The 25,386-nt window shown below is 43.5% G+C and overlaps 1 protein-coding gene across 2 annotated transcripts in view; it reads left to right on the top strand.

Moving 5' to 3' along the window:
- The window catches only part of SOBP (sine oculis binding protein homolog), a 118,161-nt gene that overhangs the window by 74,366 nt on the left and 18,409 nt on the right, over positions 1–25,386 (top strand). The window lies entirely within an intron of this gene.

The raw sequence follows: 25,386 nt of genomic DNA, 5'->3' as shown, positions 1-25,386 counted from the left end.
AGCCCATACTTTTTTTACTTCTCAGAGTTAAGATCCAACCCATGGGAAGGAGGGTTGAGAAGAGCCTGGCCACCATTCAGCTGGACTGCAGGGAGGCTTGGAAGCAAAAAGGGATATTGAGTGCGTGGCTCCCTTTCTTTGGGAATGCCTAGGACTGTTCAGGGCTTCCAGGAATGACATCCCCAAAGGCAGATTAATTAAAAGGCGCGTAGTTATTTGAAGGCAAACTGAAAAAGATGTGTCTGCAAGGAGCATGTATGTTGCTGCTCACTGCTCTCTGTAGCAGACAGCTTTTTTACATCTCAGCAGTGACGTGTATGATATTGCTTTTGGGATAGGAAAAAACCCCAAAATATAAATCCTGCACTTTATTATAGAAGTTAATACCAATAATTACTTAAAATCTAATGAATTTCAGTTCTTACTTAATTGCTTTTGAGTAGTTCACTTAACTTATTAAAAAGAAGCAAGGACATACTCATTTAATGAGCAGCAGCAGCCTTGGCCTAGCATCTGCCTACATTCTCTTTTCAATTAATCAATTATAGTCCAATGGTGTGTAATTACACATTAAGAAAGTTATTGGATATCACAGCATGGCTGTCCCAGGGGGCTCATGAATACACTAATATAACACACCTGTAATGACCTGTTCTCAGATCTGCAAATTGCTCCCATTTCTCTCTCTCTCTCATTGCTAAATGAAGATGAGAGCAATTACCATTAACTTTTTGAGTCACATCTAGTCAGTGAGAGAGAAAAAAGATCCCTACCAGCATTCATAATAAATCTGCCTGTTGGTACTGAGTATTTGAACTGCACCAGGCATCAGGTGGCAAGGCAGTAAATGTGCATTGGACTTGCACAGGTTTGTGAGGCTCCCAGGGCCAGTCTGGCCTAAGCGCACTCTTCACCTGTAGACAAGAGAAATGGGTGAGCAGGAAAACCTCATCAGGTCACATTCAGGCATAATTTGCCTGGCTTGGTTCAAATCAAACCAAACTCTGGAACTGATCCCTATGCAGTGGTTCCTAGTCTTTGCATAGCAACTAAGCCATGTTGCTGTTGTGTTGAGGTTTTTTTCAAACGCTAGAAAGAACAAAATTTACTATGTAATGGCAGAAAGGCTTTGATTGTGTGAGAGGATACAGTCACCGATGCTCTCTTATTAATGCATAGCAAATGAAACCAAGGAGAGACTCTTAATCTGCATAATGAAGTCTGACAGACTCTAAATTGATGATTTAGTCACTAAAGGGTCCAAAAATGCTCCGTGGAAGTGAGCTTTTGATGGCTCCATAACTCAAATGGGGGATGGTATCTATCAACATTTTTTACAAATGTTGTCTTGCACAGCATGATTTTGTGATGCTGTTGTCTCTCTCTCTGGAAGAGGTGTCTGTTTCCCTGCATAAAGTTTTCTTGTTCATGCTTTCATTTGCAGACTGGGGTCTTTCAGGTGGGTGTACATGCAGATCAATGTGCAGTAGTGTCTTGAGCATACCTGTTCTTTATAAGCAGGGTCCATTTTGCTCATAGTAATCTGAATTCTTTCCACGCTGTATGCCTTGCACCAAACCAGCATTAACAACTTACGTGAAACCTTCATCATGCCAGAGGTTACCTCACTTTTTAAGGACTGTGCCTGTCTCCTTGTGCTTTATATTCCTCAGGATAACACTCCTGTGGGATCTGAGTGCTCAAATGTTGCTCTCAGTTGCGCTCACAGTGAGGCAATGGATATTTGAACTTCAGTTGGGTCCACATTTCACTCTGGTTTTCACCTGTGCCACATTTCTTTACAGTTCCATAGCACCGTTTGGTTTAGGACACAGTTCGGTTCACATGCCTAGCTGTAGCATCTCAGTATTTGACATCTGGGCTGGACTCTCTCTGGGTCCCATGGCTAACAGAGGAAGGCAAGCACTTCTAGAGTGTGATTTACTCAAAATAATTTGGTGCTGATTTAGGATTGATTAAACCACCTTTAGATGTGCCTATTTCTGTTCATTAACTAGATAAATACCTTACATATGTCACCTATGTTTTTGGTAGCTGTGGTCACCAGTTGAACTGCGTATTTCTGCATGTGTCTAACTTCAAGCCTGCACATAGAGCCATTCAGTTTAAGCAGAGGGACTGCATGTATGCTTGGAGTTAGGTGTCTGCTAACTTTGCATTTAGGTGTCTGATCTCCAGCTTTGAAATGGGGATGCTGTTATTTAATTGCCTTTGCGTGCAATTTGAGATGGAGATTAAAATGTTAGAAGTGTAAAGTGGTATCTATTATTTAATGTTGTGTTATCCTCCAAGTAGAGAACAACAGCACTCTTGGTATTTGCAGAGAAGTTAATTTATGAATTATTTTCTGACACAGTAGGAGAAAATAGATTCTGAGGTTTACTTGCAGGTGTTTGTTTAAAAACAACGTGACTGCCCAGTCTATGCGCAGTAACTGAAACAAGCAGAGCAGTGAGTTTGGACCCCACAAAGTGATCAAATTGTGCATATGTAAAATGTTCGCAAATTCTGCTCAATATGCAGCTTTGTTTATGCTCAGGACCAAAATTCAATTCTGTGTGTTTTTTGTGGTGTTGGTTTTTTTTCGGGGGGGGGGGGGGGGGCCATGGGGTTGGGAGGGGATTTGGTGGGGTTTGGTTTGGTTTGGTTTTCTTTTTTATCAGTGCCTGAATGATCAATTAAAAATGTTTTAAACAGAGAAAGGGACACAATTATAGTCTAGAGCTTTAATATACAAGACAATATTTGATTGTAGCGGCTAGTTAAATATTGGTCCTAAAATACCTGTCAGTTGGCTCTTAAAGTTGTGCAGTCTCTGTATGTCTGATGGGGAGGAGGGTGATACTTCATTCATCTGCGAAAATTCAGTTCTAGCTGCAAAAATTCGTTTCTGGCTGTATTCTCTGCAAGGGACTGTAATGCTTTGCATGTCACTTTCCTAATTGAACAATAAACTCTGTATTGCACTAATACTTTTTATTATGAGGAGTAAACATGCTGCTTCTAGACAGGCAGAGGAATAATTGACCACCTGTGGCCAGTCCTGAATGAACATTACTGCACATGCCACTGAAATTAATGTCCCCTTAGTAAAGAAGGGAAGCAGTAATTTTCTGAGAGATATTTTTGCGGTTAGGAAGCTAACACACCCGATACATTTCCACTTTGTAACAGCGTGGATTCCTGACTGCCAAGGGTAGAAGTGCTTGGTGCTCACTCAGTTACAGACCATCTTTCCATCTTTGGGATTCAAACAGCAGCTTCATTTGTTAAACACATTAAGCAAAGGGCCAGATTCTGGCTCGAGCCAGGGATGCTTACATCACTCTGGCAACAGAAAGAAGTCTCAAAAGGTGGTGTGCATGTAATGTACTCCCATGGCCCCTTTCTACTGCCAGAGTGGTGCAGAGGAGCTCAAAGGGGATGAGAATCTGTCCCAAACATAGGTTTATGTAATGCCGGAAGATAGGGCTAGAACATTGTGCTGGTGTATCGTGTTACAGCTGGCCCAGCACCAAGTCGTAAGGGCTGAAGGATGCTGGAAACAAATATTAAAGAGCTACGAGATTGACTTTGTAGAGAGAAATGGTAAATGCTTCTCTTATCAGTTATTTTTCGCTTTGTATTACTAAATCTCCGGGACCTTATCTCATGTAAATCGCCAGGTCCTTCAGGTTCCAGTCTCTTCATTAAATGGGAAGCACAAAGTGCTATGAGAAAAGCATGAAGGTGAGACTCCCGGGTGCACATGCACCTGGGAAGGAACAGCATCCTCAGCAGGAGCACACACACCCTTACAGGCACAGGGGTTGCATAGGGCCTCGAACATGTCTTCAGTCTTATCTTACCCATATCCTATTTCTTTCTTTCCAAGAGATTGCAGGGAGCTGTGTTGAGCAAGTGCTTTTCTCCCCAGTGGGTGTGCTCAGTGTATTGCCACAGGGCTCTGTGCTGTCTTCCTTCTTATTCACCACACCACATTTATTTAGTGAGAGATTATAGCTGATGTCCTTGCACAGTCCGGCAGTCCAGCTTTAGGTCCCTTTTTCCTCCAGCACAGGCTAGGGCTGGAACTTGCTACTGGACGCGGTAGCAAGTCCTGGCTGAGGCCTGGATGAGTGCAAGCTGTTCAAAGTTCAAACAAGATTAGCTCGAGATCACTGCAGTTGGTGAAAGGAAATAACCAGAGGGCCTGGCTGCTGACATTCTCCCCGCATAAATGGAGATATTTGTCCACATTGGTTATCAAAATCCTTCTGTGGGGACCTCAGTGAAAGCTCAGCTGCTCTGAGTCACCACACAGCTGCAGTGACAAAAGTGGTGGCTCTTCTCTCCAATACTGCCCTGCTGAGATGTGTCCCTTTGGTGTCCCCAAGCTGCCATCCCTCTGTGGCTCCCTCTGAGCCAAGAGGTGGGGGCTTGAGCAGAGCAGCCAGCTTGGGTGAGCTGCAGTACCTTGGTCACATACTTGGCAAGCAGGCTGTGCTTGCCTCCATGAAATTTACTATAATCCCACCGCTCTTTGCCTCCAGCTCGGATGAGTCGGTGTGAGTACTGGGAGGAGCCATCATGCAGAGTTTGGCCCAGTTTGACTCCCCATGCTGTTAGAAAAACCCGCTGAATGCAGGTCTGATTAACACAGTGGAGAAAATAGCTCTGCTTTAAAACACTGAGGACTGCCGTTAACGCAGGTACACTGTGTGCAGAAGGCAAAATGCCTTTTTTGAATGTTTGCAGACCGATGGGCGCTGCAGTGCATGGTGTCTGCCGGCTGGCTGTGGGTTCCTAGGTGCTGAGCTATCAATATCCTGCATGGCCTGGGGAATCCACCTTTTATTTTCAGAGCCCCCTTTTGAGTGGCGGAGTGGCAGCACATCGATACCTCAGTGCACAGCAAGAGCAGGGGTGTCGTGGAGGTACCACATCCCAGTTTTGCAAAGCTCTGGTCCTGGACCAAAATCCATCTGGATGAACGCAGGTACTCATGCCAGAGGTATGACCTACTGTGGGCATGGGAACCTCCCAGTGCTCTCAGAGTTAGAAAACTGCAAAGAGGGCAAATCCAAAGTAGACTGGACCTTATTGATCCTCCAGGAACTCTGTGTAGCTCTGTCTTAGAAGAGGGATTTGGAGAGTGCCTGGATTGTGGCACTCGACAGGAACCAGAAGTGTTTAGATTTCATGTTGTGTATTTTCTCACTGCTGCTTGTTTCCTGGGTGGGATTTGCTCCTTTTCATAACTGTAAACACAGCACCCGGGTGAGCTCTGAGAGGAGGCTGACTCAAGGCAGGTCATCCTGAATTTGAGATAGATGCTTCATCTGAATATATATACAGTGAAAATCTAGAAATGGAAAAGATCTTTTAGTTCCTCCAGTCGGTGCTTCAATTCTAAAACATACCTGTAACATGCTGTAGGCTGGGATGGGGAAGAGAAAATCATTCACTGTTCTGTAAATGGAGAAGCAGAGAGTATTATGGTCTGTCCTGAGAGAAAGTGCTCTGCAGTCTTGACAGTGTGTTCTCCCTTTTAGACAACCTCAGTTTTCAGCGAAGGCACTGGGAGCATTTTGAGGCTGTGCTTGGTTCCCCTGTCTGTAAGCATGATAGATAAAGAAAGCGAGAGCTGAAGGGAGAGAAAAGGGCACAGACTTTTGGTGAGGACAGGGAAGCGATTTCAGGTGTTTGTGGCACCACATGAAGCTCGTGTTGTTTGTGTCTTCCTGAGCACGATATACCCTGGAGGGTGGCGGAAATGGTAATGGGTAGAGGTGGGGTGGAAGGAGCAAAAATTACCTGCAGATGTGTCATCTGAAAAAATCCAGAGACAATGCGACTATTTTTAGCAAAAGTGCAAACAGTGATAGATGCTATGGGGCTGCTGTCACTAAAATTTGGCTATAAGCAACATATTCATATTTAAACAAATCAGCTTTGCACACTGAAATGAGCAAACACTGTCTCTGCTTGTTTGTTTGTTGTGCAGAAGCCATCAGCTTTCGCTCCTTATCCCTTCACTGTGGTGGTGATGCAGAGTCATGATCATGGATCAGCTGTCTATCTAGTTTATCTGCAAGGCCACAAAACATTTATGTCTTACACAGCATGGTAGGCTGTTCTTGTGCAACAGTGGGAAATAGGAATTCAGGACTGTATTTGCAAAAGTACTATCTCCTGCACAACATTGCCATTCCGGTAAGATCACTTGGCACAGTTTGTACAGCTAAGTACATCTACTGTGAAACCTAACACTGGGATGCACATGAATAAAATCACACAAAATCAGGAGAGGAGCGAGCATCAGAGAAGCGTTTGAATGCAAGGGACAAACCAGCAAGGATGGCATTCCTGCAGCTTCTCTCCTGCTTAGAGGGGTCCTCTGTCATCTCTGGTAAAAGGCCTCCAGCTTACACCAGCATTGTACTTGGCCAATTATCTTATTTAGGTATCTTATATATATTTAGGTCTTGAAAAGGTCAACAGCAGAGCATAGCTGGGAAGGGTTTTTTGAAGCTGCAGGACTGGAAGCTTTGCTTCTAGCATCATTAGAAAATAATTGCTTGTGAATGTCCAGGGATTTGAATCTACGTGTAGGAGCTCTGAAAAAGGAGGGCAGGAAGGTTTAAGACATTATTGAAACAGCTGCTGCTGACATTACACCTGCTGCAGACACCAAGCAGGGAGCAAGTGGAGTGTGCCGGGGGCATTGCTGCTGCCCCTCACCTGCCTTGGTACCCTTGCTCTGGGAGCCTGTCTCCTTGGGCTGCTCCCCAGCACAAACGCACTCCTCTGTCCAGATTCACGCAAGCTGGTGCATGTTTGTTGAAAGCTGCAGTGAGGCAGGGATCATCCCTGTGGCACTTCAGCTGAGCTGTTTTCACCTCGGTATATCTGCTATTCTCCCATTTTATATTATTTTTGTCCTTTGTCTTTGTTTTTCTGCTCCTTGCAATTTTTTCCTTAGGTCCCTCTTCCCCTTCTGAATACCTCTCTTCCTCCACTACTCTTTCCTTTCTTTCAGTTTAACTATCTTCTTCCCCAGGTCCATGATAAATCACATCACTTATTTTTTATGAACCCACTTGTTTTCAAAGTTCCCGTAGTCTTTAGCTCCTCAGTTGTCGTGGTTTAAGCCCAGGACATCAGTGCTCTTAGCTGTAGAAAGTCCCCTTCCCTAAATGTTGTAAGGCCCAGATGTTACTAAATGTGTTTTTTACCATCCGAAAACCTGTCAGTTACCTGCCACTGCTCACAGCTTGATTTCTTAGTATGACCAAACAGGGTGGCTTGTGACTCTGGATGCAAGCCCTGAGTTTCTTGCAAGGAAGATTTCCTTGATGCCCGGTATTAGAGCAGTCTTTAATGAGGCATTTGTTCTTGCCTCAGCTCTGTTACAGATACTCCCTGCGACCCCGGCCAAGTCACTTTATCTCTCTTTGTCTCTGCTCCCCATTCATAAAATGGGCATAATTGCACTTCTGAAGCTCATGTGGAATTGCGAGAATGAATTCCTCCTGCTTGCTTTGCCTTTACCTCATCCCTTTTGCCTGCATGATTGTCGGCCGGAATAAAACACCACCAAATCAGTTAGCCATGGTCAGCACAAAGCTTACGCTCAAGCAGCTGGCCCAGCCACTTGCCATATCCTAATAACATTAACAGAAAAAGGTCGGCTTTATTACTGCTTGCATAGCAGTTTGTGTGTGCTTTGAGGAGCTTCCTATGCTATCTGTGAATAGCAAACAGAGAAGTTTCCAAGGCAGGGTGCTCAGGAGCACACAGTGGTTATTGCAGGACAAAAAGATAAAATGGCTTCCTTTGAGGACTTGCTCCATGGGGTTGCTAGCAGAAAATGTGGGGCCTTGGAGGTACCAGAGGAGAGGGAGGGAGGCAAGGCAATTGCTCCATTTGTAAAACCCCTGTCTGGTTTTCATCCCTATTGTCCGTCCTCTTTCCCGCGCCCTCCCCACGTCAGTTCTGTGGCAATAATGAAATAAAGGAATGCAAGGTAAAGGCATCCTTAAGGCTGTCATTGCTGCCAGGTAACGCTAATAGCACTTTGTCTCTCACATACCTTCTTCTGAACGCTAATGTCATTTAATTATTGTGATGTTGCAAATAAAGGTGCCCACACACAAATTCAGTATGGATGTAATTATTAGAGGTGGAATGACAATTAAGCACACACCAAAGCAAGCTTTTGGTGTATTTTTGATTTGTCATCTGATTTATTATCTTTAAGGAGCCCTTTGTACATAAAGCTTGCTCTTAAATCTACACTTCACCAGAAAGCAGCAACTGACAGAAACTGACATTTGTTTTTTAAAATAAAACTGGGAGTGTAGTTTTGAAGCATTCTCTCCATCTCAGGTAAGGAACACAAGGGAGGCATGACTTTTGGTAGGTGCATACATATCTCCAAAAGAAAGCACTGAACACAATACCATTCACATACATAACAGATGTCAAAAGGCGTTCAGTGAAAATCCAAATTATTCAAGAAAGAAAACCCAGCCTGCAAGCAGTTTAAATGTGTTGGCCAAGTCAGCTAAGAAGATCTGCAAGCTTGGGCTTCAGCAGCTAGGGGCACATTGTCTGCTTACCAGGTAATTACTGGGTTTTTTTCAATTTTCATTTATCTCTTAGCATTGCATTTTCCAGCTCTAGTCAGTCAGCCTCACATTTCAGGATGAGGAGCACAGTGCCGGCGGAGCATCCTGCCTTGTGCTGCCCGGGCACATTTATAATGTTCTCCCACTCTCCCAACCTGTAAAGAGTCCTTCTTTGAATACTGTGCACTGCTCACCATGCAAGCAGCTCATTATCTCAGGCATTTCAAGACTAATTTATGGGACATTTGGTTAATTTGCATAAGCCATCCAGTACACAGAACATGTCTCCACAATAAAGTAATACGCCAAAATCGGGATTTATGTGAAAAATGAATACAGGGGGTGAGGGGGGAACAACACGACATTTTTAAGAAGCTGTCATTAGCACCAATCTCTACACGAATACCTCAATACATCTGATAAAAGTCATGGAATCCTGCCTCTCCACCTACTGTATGTGAAGCTCCCATATAATTTTCTGCTTTGAATCTTGCTCGCCTTTTTATTAAGTAAGATGGAGTTTGATCCTTAAAACAGCCTTGAAATATGAATACTTGGCACTGTTGGCTTTGTCTAAAAAGGAAACAAAATCCCCCAAACTGAATCCAAATCGAGGGCTGCACATTCAGCTATCACTGCAAGGAGCCTTGCGCGTCCGCTGCTCTGATTATTACCTTGACACCAGAAACAGGAGGGCCTGTAATCCTTGAAACAGCTGACATCTGAAGTGCTGATTCTTCCTGTGCTTTGAGTTAGTTGGTCCTTGATCTCTGTGCCTGGCATGCAAGCCTGGCTTTCACTGAAACCTGACCTCATGGTCCCGTCTTCTGCAGCCCTGTTTCTCTTCTGCCGCTCAGGAATGTGCAGCTTCTGTCCTCAGGACTCTGAATTAGAGCTTCACGGGTCAAAGGAGCAAACAGGAGAGTTGTCATTATTGGATCCAATGCCTGCCCTTGATTTAGGTGTCACTTCGGGGTTTTTTGTGGGGGTTTTTTTTGTTTTGTTTTGTTTTGAGGTTTGGTTTATTGGAGGTTTTTTGTTTGTTTTTTAAATAACAATTACAAAATAAGAACATTGCGAGACTTTTTTTTAAGTTAATCCTTCCCCTGCAACATGACTCTGGCTTTCTTTGATCTCTAACACACGACTGCTTCACCTCCAGATACAGATGGTTTCGCTCCCTTCCTTGCAAAGCCAGCCTGGGATCTGAAAGTCAAGGCAGTTTCTTTCTTCTCTCCCTAATGTGTCTTCTGCCATTATGAGGCCTCTGAAGAGCACATTAAGTCCATATTTACCTCTGTGCAATCTGATTAACTTCCAGAATAACTGTGCAGGTGTAACTGAGATCCAGTTTGAAGGCAGCTTTGCTCCACTTATTGTAATTGGAGGAACTGTTTGGCCAGCAGCATTTCTATTAGTTGTAATGCTGTGTGAAAAAGAAATAACTTAGTTGGACTTTCGTACTGAATTTGTAGGAATGTCAGCTAGAATTGCATAAGTGAATGCATATATATCTGCTTACTTGTAAATAGAAGCTAACTGGAGCTGGAAATCACATGTACAATAAACATGTAATCCTGATGCCATTGCCACAAATTCATTTCCCAGGGCAGAGCTACGGTTTCAAGAGCCCTTTTCAGTGCCTTATTGTTTTGAAGGTTTGAACAGTGTTGGTTGTTTGCCTTGGTGCCTCACATGTAGTTCCAGTTAGGTGAAATCTACCGGGTATTTAGCGGCTTGTTCAGCTTGAACCAGAAGCAAATAGAGGGAAATAGCATGTTGTAGGAAGAAAAATACTCTGGATAAAGGTGGGGTGTTTTTTTTTTCTGTTCTAGATTCTGTAACTCTTGTATCAGTTATTTTAGACTTTGAGATTAGTATTTTCAGTTGCAGGAATTTGTGGGGTTTTTTAATCAAACTGTACTGCAGGTTACATGAAACTGACATCATTAGCTTGAACAGAATGACTATGTTCAACATGAACAATACATGCAGTTTTTTGGTTTGCTCTCTTCCAACTTGAATCACTTCTTACTATTCTAAGATGATAGAAGCACATTTTTTTCCTCTGGGGATTTACAGTTTCTCTTAGTGTTTTGATTACTTGTGAATAATTTGATAGAAAACCCCTTACACATGTGCCTGTGATGTACAGCATCTATCTTGGATTTGGTTTTTGACTGATCCCTAATAGCTGAAGTTACTGTATACAACAAAAAACATTTGCAATGCTGTCAGACAGGAAAAATCTCTCTTCTGCAACTTGACTCAAATTTGTTACATGTATAGCTCCATGAAGTTCAATAGATGAAAATACAGATTAATTATTTACAAAGTAATAGGAAGGAATGAGCTTCCAAACATGTAGTGTTTAATTATTTAAACCCTGTAATGGAATTTCAACCCTTGTGCATACCTCAGATCTCTCGTGCTTGGACAAGTGCCTGGGGTTAACTGGCATGTCCCCGCCTCCCAGTCATCTCCCCTCCTATATCATAGGGTGATAAATGTGCCTGGTAGATGTAAAGAACAGTCAATATTCTCAGTCATGTCTACTAGTAAATATGCTATACTTAACTCTGTCTTCCTTTCCCTCATTACTATATTGCATCCTGCAATAAGTCATTCCATATAACATGTCATGTAACAAGATGTGTGCAAGTGGGCACACGTCTGTACCTAGCCACAGAGAACCAAATCCTCAAGTCAGGGCTTGGCCAAAGCGCCTTGTGATTCCTGATCCCACAGTGGAAAGAGCCCCATAGTAATGTTGCACTTTGATCGTTTGATGGTGGTGGTGGTTCAAGGCACCCGCTGTATGTGATTGATTGTACTGGATGTTGTACACACATGTAGGACAAGCTGATTCCCATTTCAAACACCTCGTGCTCTAAGTAGGCTAGTCAGATGAGGGGAAGTCTTCTACCCATTTTAAAAGGAGGATCAAAGATACAGACTGAAAACAGAGGACATAGAAGCCTCTCAGCTTTAGAGACCTGCTGGAGCTTACTGACCCTTCGCTCTCTCTGCAGTGGATGGAGAGAGTTCTGATGGGACCAGTTGAGAGCCTTATTTAGATTCCACCCTCCTGAAATGCCTACTTCTGTCCATAGACCTGAGCTCGAAAATCAAATTAAATACCTAAAATTGGGCTGTCTGGATTGTTTCACTGCCTACCCTTCCCCTTGTCAAAAGTTACTCAGGAATGTTGTGTTTGTGGGGAATGATTAATGCCAATCTGGCAAGTCCCGTCTCAGCACCCTAGCTACATAACCTTCCCTCTTTTACTGCTATACATCACTGGATGAGGAGGTTTTGACCTGGGGTGGGTGTTAAAATAAATCTAAAGAAAAGCCCTTAAAAGAAAAGCAAACACTTCAGTTACACTGAACAGATACACAGTTAGGAGTCTTTGTACATCATGTCTACTGGTCTGCATTTGCCAGCCAGATCTCAGTTTGATGAGGAATATTTCCAGTGGTGCTCTACCCTGTGAAATTGTCACAAGTTTTGTGGAAAGACCTAGGGAAGGAAAAGGGCTGGAGAAGGCAAGACAGAGTTAGTCCTCTTTGAGGAGGAGTCTGAAGAGCATGGCACTTTTCAGACCCTTGCTTGCAATATACTTGCAGGGTGAGGGTTTAAATGCATTTTCTCTTGTCCTGGTGTGCAGCTTCCGCATAGCTGCTTTGTTGTGCCTGTCATGCAATGAGAAAATCATCTGCATGAACTTGTGAGCATGAAAGGGTTTGCCATGATGCATTTACATAATAAAATCTATGCAGTTGCAGTGTGCATCATATATACAGGCAAGGAATGAGTGCCATCTACAGTAACACAATGCGTTACTAAAGGATCCTCTGTAATTGTGTTCTTTACCAAATAGCGCGTCTGATGCCTTCTACTGTAATGTACCCTCCTTGGTGAGAAATTAATACTTTGTGCCAAATTCAACTCTCAGTTACATGGTTTAGATTGAAAAAACCAACACTGGCTTCAGTGATGTTAACCCAGATTGATCCCAGCATTACTAAAAAAAGATCTGATTTATGTAAATAGCTGGGTGTCAGGTATGCTCCAGTGCTAAAGACTTTCTAAACAGAGGGATAAGTAATACCTTTTCATTTGAATAGGAAAGACCTAGTAGGACATTTTTTTCCCCCACATCTATGCCCTACTTAGAAAGAGGTAGGTGTAAATCACCAAGGAATAAGGTGCATTTTCCATTCCTTGAGAACCAGAAAAAGTTTGAGGTTTGACAAAAGCATTATAGCAGGCAGCAGGGTATGTGAAAAGCTGGTCCTCCCTCCCTTGGGCATCGGTTGCAAGTTAAGCTGGTTGCTCCCCACCACCCTCACAGCTGGCAAGTCCTGTCAGAGGAAGCCCAGCTTCATGGCAGGAATGTTCTTAGTAAAACAAGAGGGGCATTAGCAGAAGAAGACAAGGGAGTTTTCACACACATGAGGTCACCATATGTTTGGCTCTAGGCTGCAGTTTCAGACCTTTATAACTCCTCATTTATTATTTTTAAGGCTAAAGTCCTGGAAAACAGTGGTTTAAGATAGCTAGGGTCCATAACAGTCCTGGTAAGTCCTACCTACCAGACACAGAGTAAACTTTTTCTTTTTTTAATTTTTTCTTTCTTCTCTTCTGTTTTTCCCTTTCTTGTTTCTCCTCTCCTCTCTTTTCCTTTCCTCTCCTCTTCTCTCTCTCTTCCCTCGCAATTTGGAGGATCTGCAGACTGTTGCAGTCCCCATCTCTTCTTTTGCCTGGCCCTTATTTCAGTCTTACCTGCTCCATATGGGAGTGCCCAACAGTGAGCCTAACAGTTGCTCAGAATAAGCCTCTCTCCACTGGTTATTTTGTGCTAATAGAAGGGGGAAGGGGAGCTGGGTCTCTACCAACGGGCTCTGGGTTTCATCCAGGATCAGTGCCTTGCAGCAAGAAAAAGTAGAGGACGCAGAATGCTTCCTCTGTGTGCGGCAGAGCAATTTCCCTGCTTGGCTTCGTCTTCTCCAGCCCCCAACTCCAGAGGAAATGGGAAAATGAATTCCACTCTCTATGCCCAATCTGCAAGCAATGTGACACGTCTCAGTCCTGGGCTGAAACTGATGTGACACACTCTTCCTTGATCCAGGCAGATTTTGGATCTGGCCCAGAGTTGTTCTAATCAAATGTGGTTTCCAGAGAGAGGGCTGCTCTTTAAACTGAATGTATTCTGGGATGCGGGGTGGTGCGTACCATTACCAGCAGCGAAACCAGCAATTCTCAAAGTGTGAATCACACGCATTCAAATCTGGAACAGTTTTGACTCCCTTCAAAGCTCTATAGACTAAAACTTAGCAACGCTCTTCTTGGAAAGTTTCGATTTTTTTTTTTAAATCCATTTTTACTAACGGTCAAGTCAATCTTTCCCTAACATAATTTTTCCAAGTAAGCAGCTGGTGCAGTCTCTCAAGGATTTTATATGTTTGGGAAAGGTGGGGAGTTGTGTGCGGGGAGCCTGCCTCAGGTAGACACTGAGACCCAACCGGTTCTGCTGCAGCCCACACTATGCCCATGTATATGTTACAGCACATAGTGTAATGGGTCCTTGCCTATAAATATTATTGCATGATAAAGATTAACGTGTAATAATAAAGGCTGAAGATCCCTGACCTGAGATAGGTGGAAAAAACCCATGTGTGTATATCCCAAAGCACCCAAAGACTTCTATTCTGTAAGCCTCTTGCTTGTACAAGCATAAATCAGAAGAAACAACACAAATCTGTGAGAGTTATGCCACTGTAAAATGGCATAGGTGAGAGAGAAATTGGACTTAGAACCCTTCATTACAAGTAAATAAAGATTTCTCAAGGTTTCAAATTGCGTTCCTACTTGCTATTCTACAGACTAATGATATTTCATATCTGGATTACAGTAATATTCTCTACACCCATTAATATTACGTTTAAGTCTGAGTTATTTAATGGCTGTTCAGTGATGAATTTGATCCAGGTGAAGTGGTATTGGCCTCCAGCAATGCCTTTGGCTAAAAGCATCATGTGAGCAAAAAACAGTAACCTGCCCCTCAAACCTCCTCATTATTACACTTACATTCCTGTCAACCAACCTATAAGCCTGGAATAATAATGGAGGGAGTTTTATTGTTATTTTTATATTTTCTTGAATATTAAAAAGAAAACATATTGGAGAAAAAATACATATAAGATATTACTAGATATAAATTCTAGACAGATGAGCCACATGGGTTATTTTCCATCTCACAATGTTACTTTGCTATATAACGAGAATAAAGTTTTGTTCAGAAAAGAAGGGAGAACATGTTTATTCAGATACTGAATAAAAAAAGTGAATTAATTAGAGAACATAAATCTTCATCTGGTTTCTGAAGTCATCTGCAGACTTGCTAGCAGCTTTCTCATTTGGAGAGATTTTGGTCACTCAGTAAGCGAGATACTATTTGAGGCTAGTGAAATGCCCCTTTCCTCTTTTAGCTTTAAGTTTTCCTGTGCTTAACGGCATCCATAATTCGCAAAAGAATTTGATAGAAACACTTACAGTGTTAACTGCTCTCAATTTTCCTTTCTCTTCCTCATTGCTGGGGCTGGATGCAGGGAGTGATGCAAAGCCTGGCGCATACAGGCCCTCTTTCCTCAGTGCACTGGTTGACAGGTGCTCTGCAGAAGAAACCTTCTCTGGCTGATGTTTGGACCTGTTCTCACAAGGAGCAGGATCTCCCTAGCCCCTGCATAGGAGTAAGGAGCTCATGGTATGGCAGCAGTGATGGTCCTGTTGTCTGTTCCCTAAAGAGGGGCCAGCACTGGTTCTTAGCTTGGGCACTGGTGGGACGCCATTACTTGGGCACCCTGGGAACGGAGAAGCTGCTCTGCTGTCTCCTGTAGCTGAGCATATGGAAGTGTAAGCTGTGCAGGAGGTTCTCCAACAGCATGGAGGGTAAATGTCCTGCTGAAGAAAGAAATGCATTTCCACTCTCTGAGGAAGAGGAAGGAGGGGTATTTCCTAGTGTGACCTTCCCTTGCTGCCCCAAAGAAACAGCAGGCCCTGGACACTGAGAGGGAGTATTTCTGAGCCCCAGAAATTTTTCGTTTCAGCTGCTAGATTTGATTTCTTTCTTTTGCCTTCCTGAATAGTCAAAGCTGACAGTTTCATCCTGTTCTCAAGGTGTTTATGATGCTTTTCACTGCCAATACTTTGCACAACTGTAGTGGAAGTAGTTTGAGGAGGTAGGTACATTTGTGTCATTTTTAGGAAGAAGCGAAGCTCTCACTGTGGCGCTAACAGCTTAAGGGGCACAGAATCATAGAATGGTTTGAGTTAAAAGGGACCTTAAAGCTCATCCAGTTCCAGCCCCCGTGCCATGGGCAGGGACACCTTCCATTAGACCATGCTCAAAGCCCCGTCCAGCCTGGCCTTGAACACTGCCAGGGATGGGGCAGCCACAGCTTCTCTGGACAGCCTGTGCCAGTGCTTCACCGTGCTCACAGTAAAGAACTTCTTCCTTATATCTAATCTAAATCTCCCGTCTTTCAGCTTAAAGCCATTCCCGCTTGTCCTGTCACTACTTGCCCTTGTAAAAAGTCCCTCACCAGCTTTCCTGTAGGCCCCCTTTAGATACTGGAAGGCTGCTGTAAAGTCTTCCCTGAGCCTTCCTGTCTCCAGGCTGAATAAACCCCAGATCATTTCAGGACCAAGGGAATTTGAGATTGCACATCATGGGAAGTCTTGGCCTGGAAATCAGTTGTCAGACATCAAGGTGACCAATGCTCACATAACCCAAATCAAACTGCTTGCCTGACCAGCAAGTATGTCTGTACCACTGGTCTGCCAAGCTGGCTTTTCCCACTGCCACCCACGAGCTAAGGACTATGATGAGAAGCATGGTGGAGGCACTCAGTTGACTCCACAGATCCCAACCCTCAAATTAGTCTCACCAAGAAGGAGGCCACAGAGACACTTAAATGGTTTCCTGTCAGACCAGGTTAAGCCTGGATGAGGAACTGCCTCTTGTGTGGCACGACCTACACAAATGTTGGGCTACTGCTTGCAGACCTGTGGCAGCCATCTCATGAGCTTGAGGCTTGATGCAAGCTTGAGCGTTGAGCCTGGGACTCAATGCCTGGAGTCAGGGTTTGCTCTGCCGCACAATCTCTTTGCAAGCGTAAAAGCCAGTGGACTCACAGTAGGACGAGGTTTCTCAGGGCCTACATACCTCTGAAATGTGAGTCTTGGCAAGACAAATTGTTTGACCTGCTGGGGGCATTTAACCCCCCACCCCTCTGCCCTGCTCCTGCCCTCCTTTTATCTTCTGCATAATTTCAATTTTACTTAGGACTTCTGTCACTGCTGGAGTGGTGGCTTTAGCCAGTACTGAAACAGCAGCGCCCATGTGCACTGTAATCAGCTCTCATATGGCACAAGTGTAAAAACCCCCCATCAGGGATTGCAAGGTTTAAATGCTGTTATTGTCCCATTCAGTGTTATTTCAGCCAGGAAGGTTTCTGGGGAGAAGAACTTATGTCTTGGCAAGCCCCACCTCACACTACATTCATTTTCCCTTAAGTTTCGCCCACCATACTGTGGGCTTCACCAATGGTTTCAGATCCAAAGTTCCTCCTGTGGTTTCAAAGCCTCAGACTGAAGTTGAAATACGGAGCTCAGCTGTTTATATACAAAATCAAATATGTAGCCACTCTGATGAAATAAGACCCAACCTGGATTTCCACCGAGCATTAGCATAACTTACATTCGTTGCTTTTGGCTGGGAGCATTGAAAAGCCCCCCAACAAAAAGGAACACAAGGGCTTTGTAAAAAACTGTTTTAAATATCACAGATGACAACTGCAATGATTCAAAAAATGAAATCAATTTATCATTAGCCATTAATTACCAAATAACTATATTTTCTCCTTATGCTTCATGTAGCTTAGACTTTCATATAATTAGGATGAAAAATGGAGACAGAGTGGGTCTTGCATGTAAATGACATGAAGTCAGTGTTCACTCCTCAGAAAACTATGGTAGAGATTTTTGGGAGGACAAGAAGCTTAGGACGGTTACAGCTGGGAAAGGAGAATCAAGCAAGCAGGCAAGCTTTGATCTCTATTAAACAGAGAGAAACTTGTCACAGGACAGTTTTAAGTTGCAGGCAACTGCAGTGTTCTGTTTTGTCAACTGTTTTTGCACAAAGCTCCAAACATTGTAAAAATCTGTTTTCCTTCACACCTAGCATCGCTACGAGCTATATTGTAACCACATTCACAGTGTGTTAGAGCCTGCCTCGGGGTTCCTTCGCAGCAGGTTTCAGCTGGAATGATTTTTTTTCGTTTATTTTTTGTAATAATAACTCCATTCAAATGGAACAATCATTGTAAAAAATTATCATGAGCCATCTTGGATGGAAAAACCCTGCTACAATAAACATGCTGAGTATCTTGCAGTAAGCACATCAAAAATGGTGATGGGGGCTGGATAACTGCTGAGAGCCACACTTTGGAGTATGCCTGTGACTAATATTGTTTCACATTGGGTAGCGAAAGAGCATCAATTCCCAGCCAAGGTGGGGAACTTGGTCACAGTCGTCTTGAAAGCAGATGCTGTAAACTGCCTTCCCCTTTTGGGGGCAGTCTGCATCCTTTGACAGGGACTCCTGGACCAAAGCCTCCTGCCCATGGGCTAGCATGCAGTGGCTGTGGTGCTGGACGCACAGACCCCTGCATACCCTGCTCAGGCACTGGCCATGCCCCGGGCTATCCAGTCCCTCTTGGGAGGAAGCAGGTCCAGGGTGGGTGCTTTGGAGGAGGATTGAATAGGGAAATGTGGGACACGGTGGTGAGCAGCAGCAGGTTGTGCAGCTTCTGGCGAGGCTGCAGCCACTCCATCGCTTGGCACAGGGTGCTGGCAGCTGAATACCTTTTGTGATAACTCAATTAGCTGGGAAACAAGCACAACAGCATTAGGATAAGCAAAAAAGCCTTTAAATTATGAATTTCAATTCCATTATGCTGCTTATCGCTAACCTCTCAAAGGAGTTTGTCATTTGCCATTATCTCTGGGTGGAACATAACTGCCCTCCTTTTCCTCTCTCTAACCCGGCACATCTGAGCAGAGCGTGACCATGTCCTTCTGCAGTCTTCACCTGCTCACCTTTCCCATCGGCACAGGAGGGTGCCTACCTTGAACTTGTTAATGCTCCTCCTTTTTCTGAGTCAGGAAATGCTAAAAGGGAACTCCAGTGCCTCGGAACAATCTTAATGTCAAACAAAAAAGCATGTATTTGTGTGCTAACAGCTGAGCAGTTTCTCTGTGCTTGTCCATGCAACAGACTGCAGATATGGGGCCGTGTGCAGGATTTAGGGGATTTGTTTCGAAATTACCATTACCTTTTAGGTGACCTGCTCTGAAGAGGAGCCTTGGTGGTGGATAAATGGAAGAAAGAAGGGAGGGAGCAAGTAGCCATATTGCCCAACAAGCTGGGGATGCTGACGTGGACAGCTGAAAGAGGTTTCACACTCCTTTGCCATTTAAAGATAGTTAGGCACATCAGGACACTTCAGGACATGCAGATCTAGGTTTCTTTCTTTATAATAGACTGAATTTTCCCCTGGTGTCCTGCTGGCAGTGCTTCACAGCCTTAGGAGGGGACCTGTGTGGCAAGGTGCCATGGTGTCCATGCCATGGCAGCTGCTGGGCTGCAAAGTGTCTGACTGAGCTGTGTGCAAGAACACTAGTTGTGACTCATTTGGCTGTTTACTAGAAACCTCTGTATGTGTGTTTCAAGCCACTTCCTAATTTCTAGATTGCTGCCGCGTCCAGTGTTTGTCAGGCTTCAGAAAACTTAAGCCCTTGCTGAAAAACATATGTCTGGTGAGTCAGGTTCTCGCTTGGCTGCAAGGCAGGAGTGTGTGCAGGGGGAGCAGGGTTGTCTCCTTGCCTTGCAGCTTTTGGGATCAGATGGGAATCTCTGCTCCATGCCTTGCACATTATGGGTGGGTGGCAGAGTTGGAAACTGCAGGGAAGGGCCTGGGACCCAGCCTGAGCTAAAGGGAAAGGCAGCCAGGGCCAGAATGGGATATGGGAAACATGCAGTGGTGTCTGTGAAGCCAAAACATACGCCTGAACGTATATGAAGAGACAGCAGTTGGATACCAGAGTGGGAAAAGGAAGCAAATTGAATACATGGATTTTATGCCAGGAAGCAAGGGTTTGGTGATCTTCAGTCCCATGTTTCGGCATCTTTGGTAAAAGCCTGGTCCTCAGGAAGCGATGCAGCCCTCCCTTGTGCAACACGTCCCACAACAGCATTCTCCTGAGCAAGGAGAGGAGCTTGGTTAGTCACCTTCTGGTTCTGGAGAAGTTGAAAATGGACTGTCTTTGCCCTCATAATCCCTTTCTGCCCTCTCATTAAGCTTTACCAGGGAGCTGATACCAGTCCAAAGCGCTGTGTGTAAGGCATAAGCTCTCTTTCATCGCAGTGGTGGTGTTTACATGGTACTTGTTCCTGGTTTCTCTCAGGCAGATGTAAGTACGTCCGCAGACAGATTTTAGCAAACATATTGCTTAATGAAGTAGTGTAGATTATTATTCAGAGGTTAGGGGTGGGCTGCAGTAATGGATGAACTTTGTGTCTGCATTTGACAGCTGATTGAGTAAAGTATTAATTACCTTGTGCCTAAAGCCCAAATATGTCCCTTTTAAGTGCAGCAGGGTGCCCTGTTGTTCCCACAGGGCAGCCTCGTGGCCATGTCTGGACTCTGCTTTGGATGTTTATATCAAAATAAAGATATGGATGCCAATAGGAATGGCTTTGCCCCCACTTTGTATTAGAGAAATCCGAGTATTACAGGATCCCTTGGTCCTGGCTTCCTTGGTGTTCCCATATTGGGTGCGAGTTGTGTTTCTGCTGATGCAGTGTCTCCTGAGTTGTCTCCGGGTGTAGATTGCTGCATGTTTCACAGGAAAGCGGATAAATGATATCAAGTCATTGAGCTTATAAGTAGCACACTGGCAAGCCGCCACTAAAATATAAATACATTAAATGTACTGAAGGAAATGTTCATTCTGTTGTTTAGCGTTGGACATGCCCCAGTTAGGTAAATTTAATCTTCTTGAGGGTTGTTGCATTACAGCTGAATGAGATAGGCAGTTATCTTATTACTGATCTTTCTGTCATTCAGGGTTTGTATTCTGACATTCGTGGTGTGAAGTGTGCTCGCCCAAGAGCAGTCCTAGGAGTATTTTCCAAGGGAGATGAAGGTGTGTAGGGGAAGTGTTAGCACCTTGCAAGGTCTGACTCTATCTTGGAAATGTTCACACTCCTTGTCACTTGCAGTGCTACGAGTCCCACCTCCTTTTGGGTAGAAACGTACAAAATGGTTGCTTTGCCTGTTTGTTAGGAAATGTCTGAAATTCAGCCTCGCGACATTTTCTTCTCGTGTATTTCTGCCAGTTCCTTCCAAAATGCCCAGCTGTGCCTTTGCTCCTGTTGAGGTAAGGGGCAAGGCTCCTGCTGACTCCAGGATGAGCAAGGGCCAATGTTAAGTGTCAGACCCAAAGCCAATTGATTGCATTAAAGAGGAAACTCTTCATTGTGCTGGGTCAGGCCCTCCAAATGCGATCCCACAGCACTAACTCTCATGACGAATCCCGCTGAAACCCAGGGAACTACTCCCATGTGTAAGCACTACCACATCCAATGTGTGGTGTTAACAAAGACCATGCAACAATTTAGCTTTTCTCTTGGTTGTATGGTGAAGGCAAAAGATAAGGCAGGAAAAGGGAAGCAGGAGGAATAAATGAAGAGACAGATTTTGATCTGGTTGTAAAGAACGATGATGTTCTGTATGGAATGCAAGTACTTGAAGAAATAAGACACTGGATGTGTTTTCAGATAAGAAAATGTTATTTTATTGAACGGAAAGATATATATGTTTCACTTATCACATCTGAACTAATCAGTGCAGGCTTTTAGAAGAAGTCTGTAATTACTCTGAGCACGTCATTAGTTAGATGTAAAATGAATTATATTACTACGTTTTATTACCTCTAGTGATATAGCCATTTGTATCATAAATTCATTGACCTCATCTTAAATGATCAATCCTGTAAGACAGACTTGATTCATTAATTCTTAAGTGACATTTTTTCTGCTCCAGTAATTTCCTCCTCATTGTAGGGACTGTTTGTCCGCCTTTTAGTATGGTATTATAAGGTGTCATATTACCTGCATATGACATGGACATTTTATACGTGTATCTTAAATAAGTAACATAGACTGATTGGATGGAAGGATGGATGGATAGATAGATAGATATTAATGAAAGAGTGCATGTCATAGGTAGACATTTCTCACTGACATTAACTTCAACACTTGCGATGTTGCGTAAAATCAATAATTCTTAGATACTTGGTTCATCCAGGATGTTCAGAGGAACAGAATTGCTGCCTTTAATTTCTGTGGCTTTAATTAATTTTATCTAGTGATAAAATACACAGAACGGTCTGTGATCAATATGTGAGGCAGGCAGACTTCAGAGTTTCTTGTACCTCAGTGAATTATTGAAAACAGGAGAAGTCAGTAGAGAGTTTCTAAGCAGGATTTCTAAATATTTTACTGTCGAAGAGAAAATATTTGTTTAGCTAGGGGTGACAAAGGAGCCCACTTGAGGAAAACAAATCAATACAGCAATAAAAACTAAAGTGAATTTTTCAACTGATAACTAATAAAATTAAATTATTAGAAAATATGCCAAAAGTTTTTCAGGGGCTGTATTTTTCTTCCAGTCAGTTAAATTAAAGTCACTGAGGGAGCTCTTCCTAGAAAGATAAGGAGGCTGGGTTTACTCTCTCGTATTTCTCAGCTGCCTCTGTGGCAGCAGGCTTATAAGTTGGTTTGCTTCCTTTGCCCCGAAGGAAGGACAGGTCTTAGCTGCACCATCCCAGGACTAAATCAGGGAAGCAGCTGCATCTGAAGTCCTGCCCCCTCTCATACAGCAGCTGCCTCTGGGGCCTGTCTCCTCCTCATCTTTTCTTTGCAAGCAGACACTGTTTTTGAGGATGATCATAGAATTGACTAGCCTGGAAAAGACCTTTAAGATGGGTGGGCTTCGTCCTGCCCCAGCCTGCCCCAGAAGCTGGCTGGTACCTTTTTGTGTGGCTCTTGGGGTACATGTGGAGACCCCCTGGCTCTTTGCACAGCCCTTGGGACAAAAGCATACCCTGCAAGCAGCAGGAGCGTGGTGGTGTACATCCTGATTCCACACATGCAAAATAGATAGCATTTTGTGGCTACTGCAGTGAGCTCTTGATCAAAATTACTTTAAGGTAAATTCAGCAGCTTTACTGAATAGTACCTTACTAATTTGTGGTGTAGACTCACAAATTCCCCTTTTGTCTGCTTGGGAAAGACTGGAAGCCAAAAATCTTCAGGAGGTCAAGATGTTTCCATCTGTGCCGACTTGCCAGGTGGTTGGCAAAACCCATACCTGTGCCAAATACCCGGGGTGGTTCAGTGCCCACTGCTGCGTGTTTGCACTATCTGCAGTGAGGGATTGCCCAGCTCTGGTGCTGTATGTGATCGCCGCTGAGCAGAGCTGCTGGAGGGAGCGGAGGGAGAGCCAATGCCTGATGAAGCCTGGGAGCCCTTGGAAGTAGGGGTGCCCCCGCTTTGCCCTGCTCAGTGCGCTCACATTTCCCATCTGCCCCATGCTCGGGGAGGATGCATATACTGTGGCAAAGGAAGCATTTATCTTGACCCTTCTGTGCATCTGACAGCCTTTTTGTCCATGGTTTTTAGGGCACTACATCGCCAATGTGTGTTCAGTGCAGGGCTGGACTTGTTAGTAACACGCCGCGAAATTTTCTTCTTTGCATGGGGCATCGTGCTGGAAATATGCCTGTCCTAATGCCACATGCGCCGAGCAGCACCAGCACCCCCTCTGCTTTATCTCACGTGGCACTGTGTCTCTGTGCCCAAGCTAAAAATCCAGGCCCTGCATTCCCAAACTTCGAGGGTGACTTAATAGTTGCTACTTCTCAAGTAATTACTTTTAGCTTGATTTAAATGTTGGGATAAACCCTTGCGGTAGAGAGAGGCAGTGTGTGTGAGAATGCATGAATGGGGAGGGGAGGTAGGAGAGGGAACCTGTCTGGATAACCAGAATGTTGCAGAGTTAAAATAAGTGGGCTAATAGCCATAGCATATAGTGTGTGTGTGTGTGTGTGTGTGTATATATATTAAAGATATATTACTGAAAACTCAAAAATGTCACCACTGTTTATATTAAAGGAAAGCTGAGAGTTAAATGAGATGGGTAATCAGATGCCTGACATATGTTGTTTTGAATTGTTTATATGGCCAATAGTTATTAAAATTAATTATCCTTTTAATGCAGTCTTTTCACAATCATATTCTTTTTCTTTTTTTTTTTTTTCTTTTCCCTACAAAAGATACAGTAATTTCAAAATAAGCTAAAATGGCTATTTGGGAAAGGCAGAACAAACAATACCAGGATGTATTCTGACATGGTCATAGGCTCAACATGCTGATAGAAAGCACCAAAAATCTCTGTCAGTAGAGTATTTTGAGAACTAATGTAAATGACAAAAATGGGGTTTTTGTGTGTGTAAAATTCTGTCAAAAAAGTAAGGCACTGAAAAATCTGACATCTGTTTATCTGTTTATAGCTATGGCAAGATTACTCATATTAATTCTTGTTTAAAATGCCATATGAAGGAAAGGCATTTGTGCAAACAAGAGTCATATTTGAATTGTAGATCATGTCTTCACCATCTGTGAGAGCTGTTGGTGTTGCAAAATTAATGTGTTAATGAAATCACAATAATTTCTCTGAAGTAATGGATTCTGAAGCCTAGAATGACTATTTTTTGAACTTTGGTGTCTAGTGGTTTACAACTGGGAAAACCTTTCACAGCTTAATTAGTTCTGCAGCCCTACTTTAAAAAAAATTGGCTAAGCCTTCACCACACCAATAGTAACACACACACACAAAAGGATTAAATGGAAAGCAGAGAAACAAAACACAAATGAGCCTGTGATGCAAACTTTTTGCCATAGTATTTGAAAAAATTGCTAAATAGGCCCTTGCCTGCCAAGAAGTTTTACTCAAAGTGACTCGTACACAAGAGTGGGCAAACAGCTCAGAAAATAATTCCAGCTCAGAAAATAATTCCAGCTTGACGAAACATCACAAATTGGGAGTATTCGAACCTTACACAAATGTCCTGATTATTTCCAAGTTTCTCCTTGGAATGAAGGGCAAAGGATGAATGATGTTTTTTGCTTCATGATGCCTTGTGAAAACACTACACCTTTTCCAACTTATTATTTGATACCCTTAGTAGAATACTAAATGTTACAATGTGCTGCAGTTTAGCAGAAATGGTTTGCATTCATTTCCAGAAACTTTCTGAGTTCTTTTCTTGTTATCATACTCCTTGTGCAGTATGGCATCTCAGATGGTACAGGTGTGCTTAGATTACTATTGAGAAGTAATCACAGCCATACTCATACGGATTTTGTATACTTATATATGCGTGCTATAACAGTTTATGCCAACTGAGGATTCTTCTCTGTGGTATGGGTTTAAGATACATAATGTACTGTGTAAGGTATAATTGAGATCATGGGAGCCAGAAAAGGGAATGGCATTCAATTCACCAATATTTTGGAGCAAAAAAGTGCATAGTTTTCACAGATGTAACTTCTCCCCCCCCC

The sequence above is a fragment of the Strigops habroptila genome, chromosome 6 (genome assembly GCF_004027225.2).
Source record: "Strigops habroptila isolate Jane chromosome 6, bStrHab1.2.pri, whole genome shotgun sequence".
Taxonomy (NCBI): domain Eukaryota; kingdom Metazoa; phylum Chordata; class Aves; order Psittaciformes; family Psittacidae; genus Strigops; species Strigops habroptila.
The sequence above is the reverse complement of the archived record's forward strand: the minus strand, read 5'-3'. Positions and strand labels throughout refer to the sequence as shown.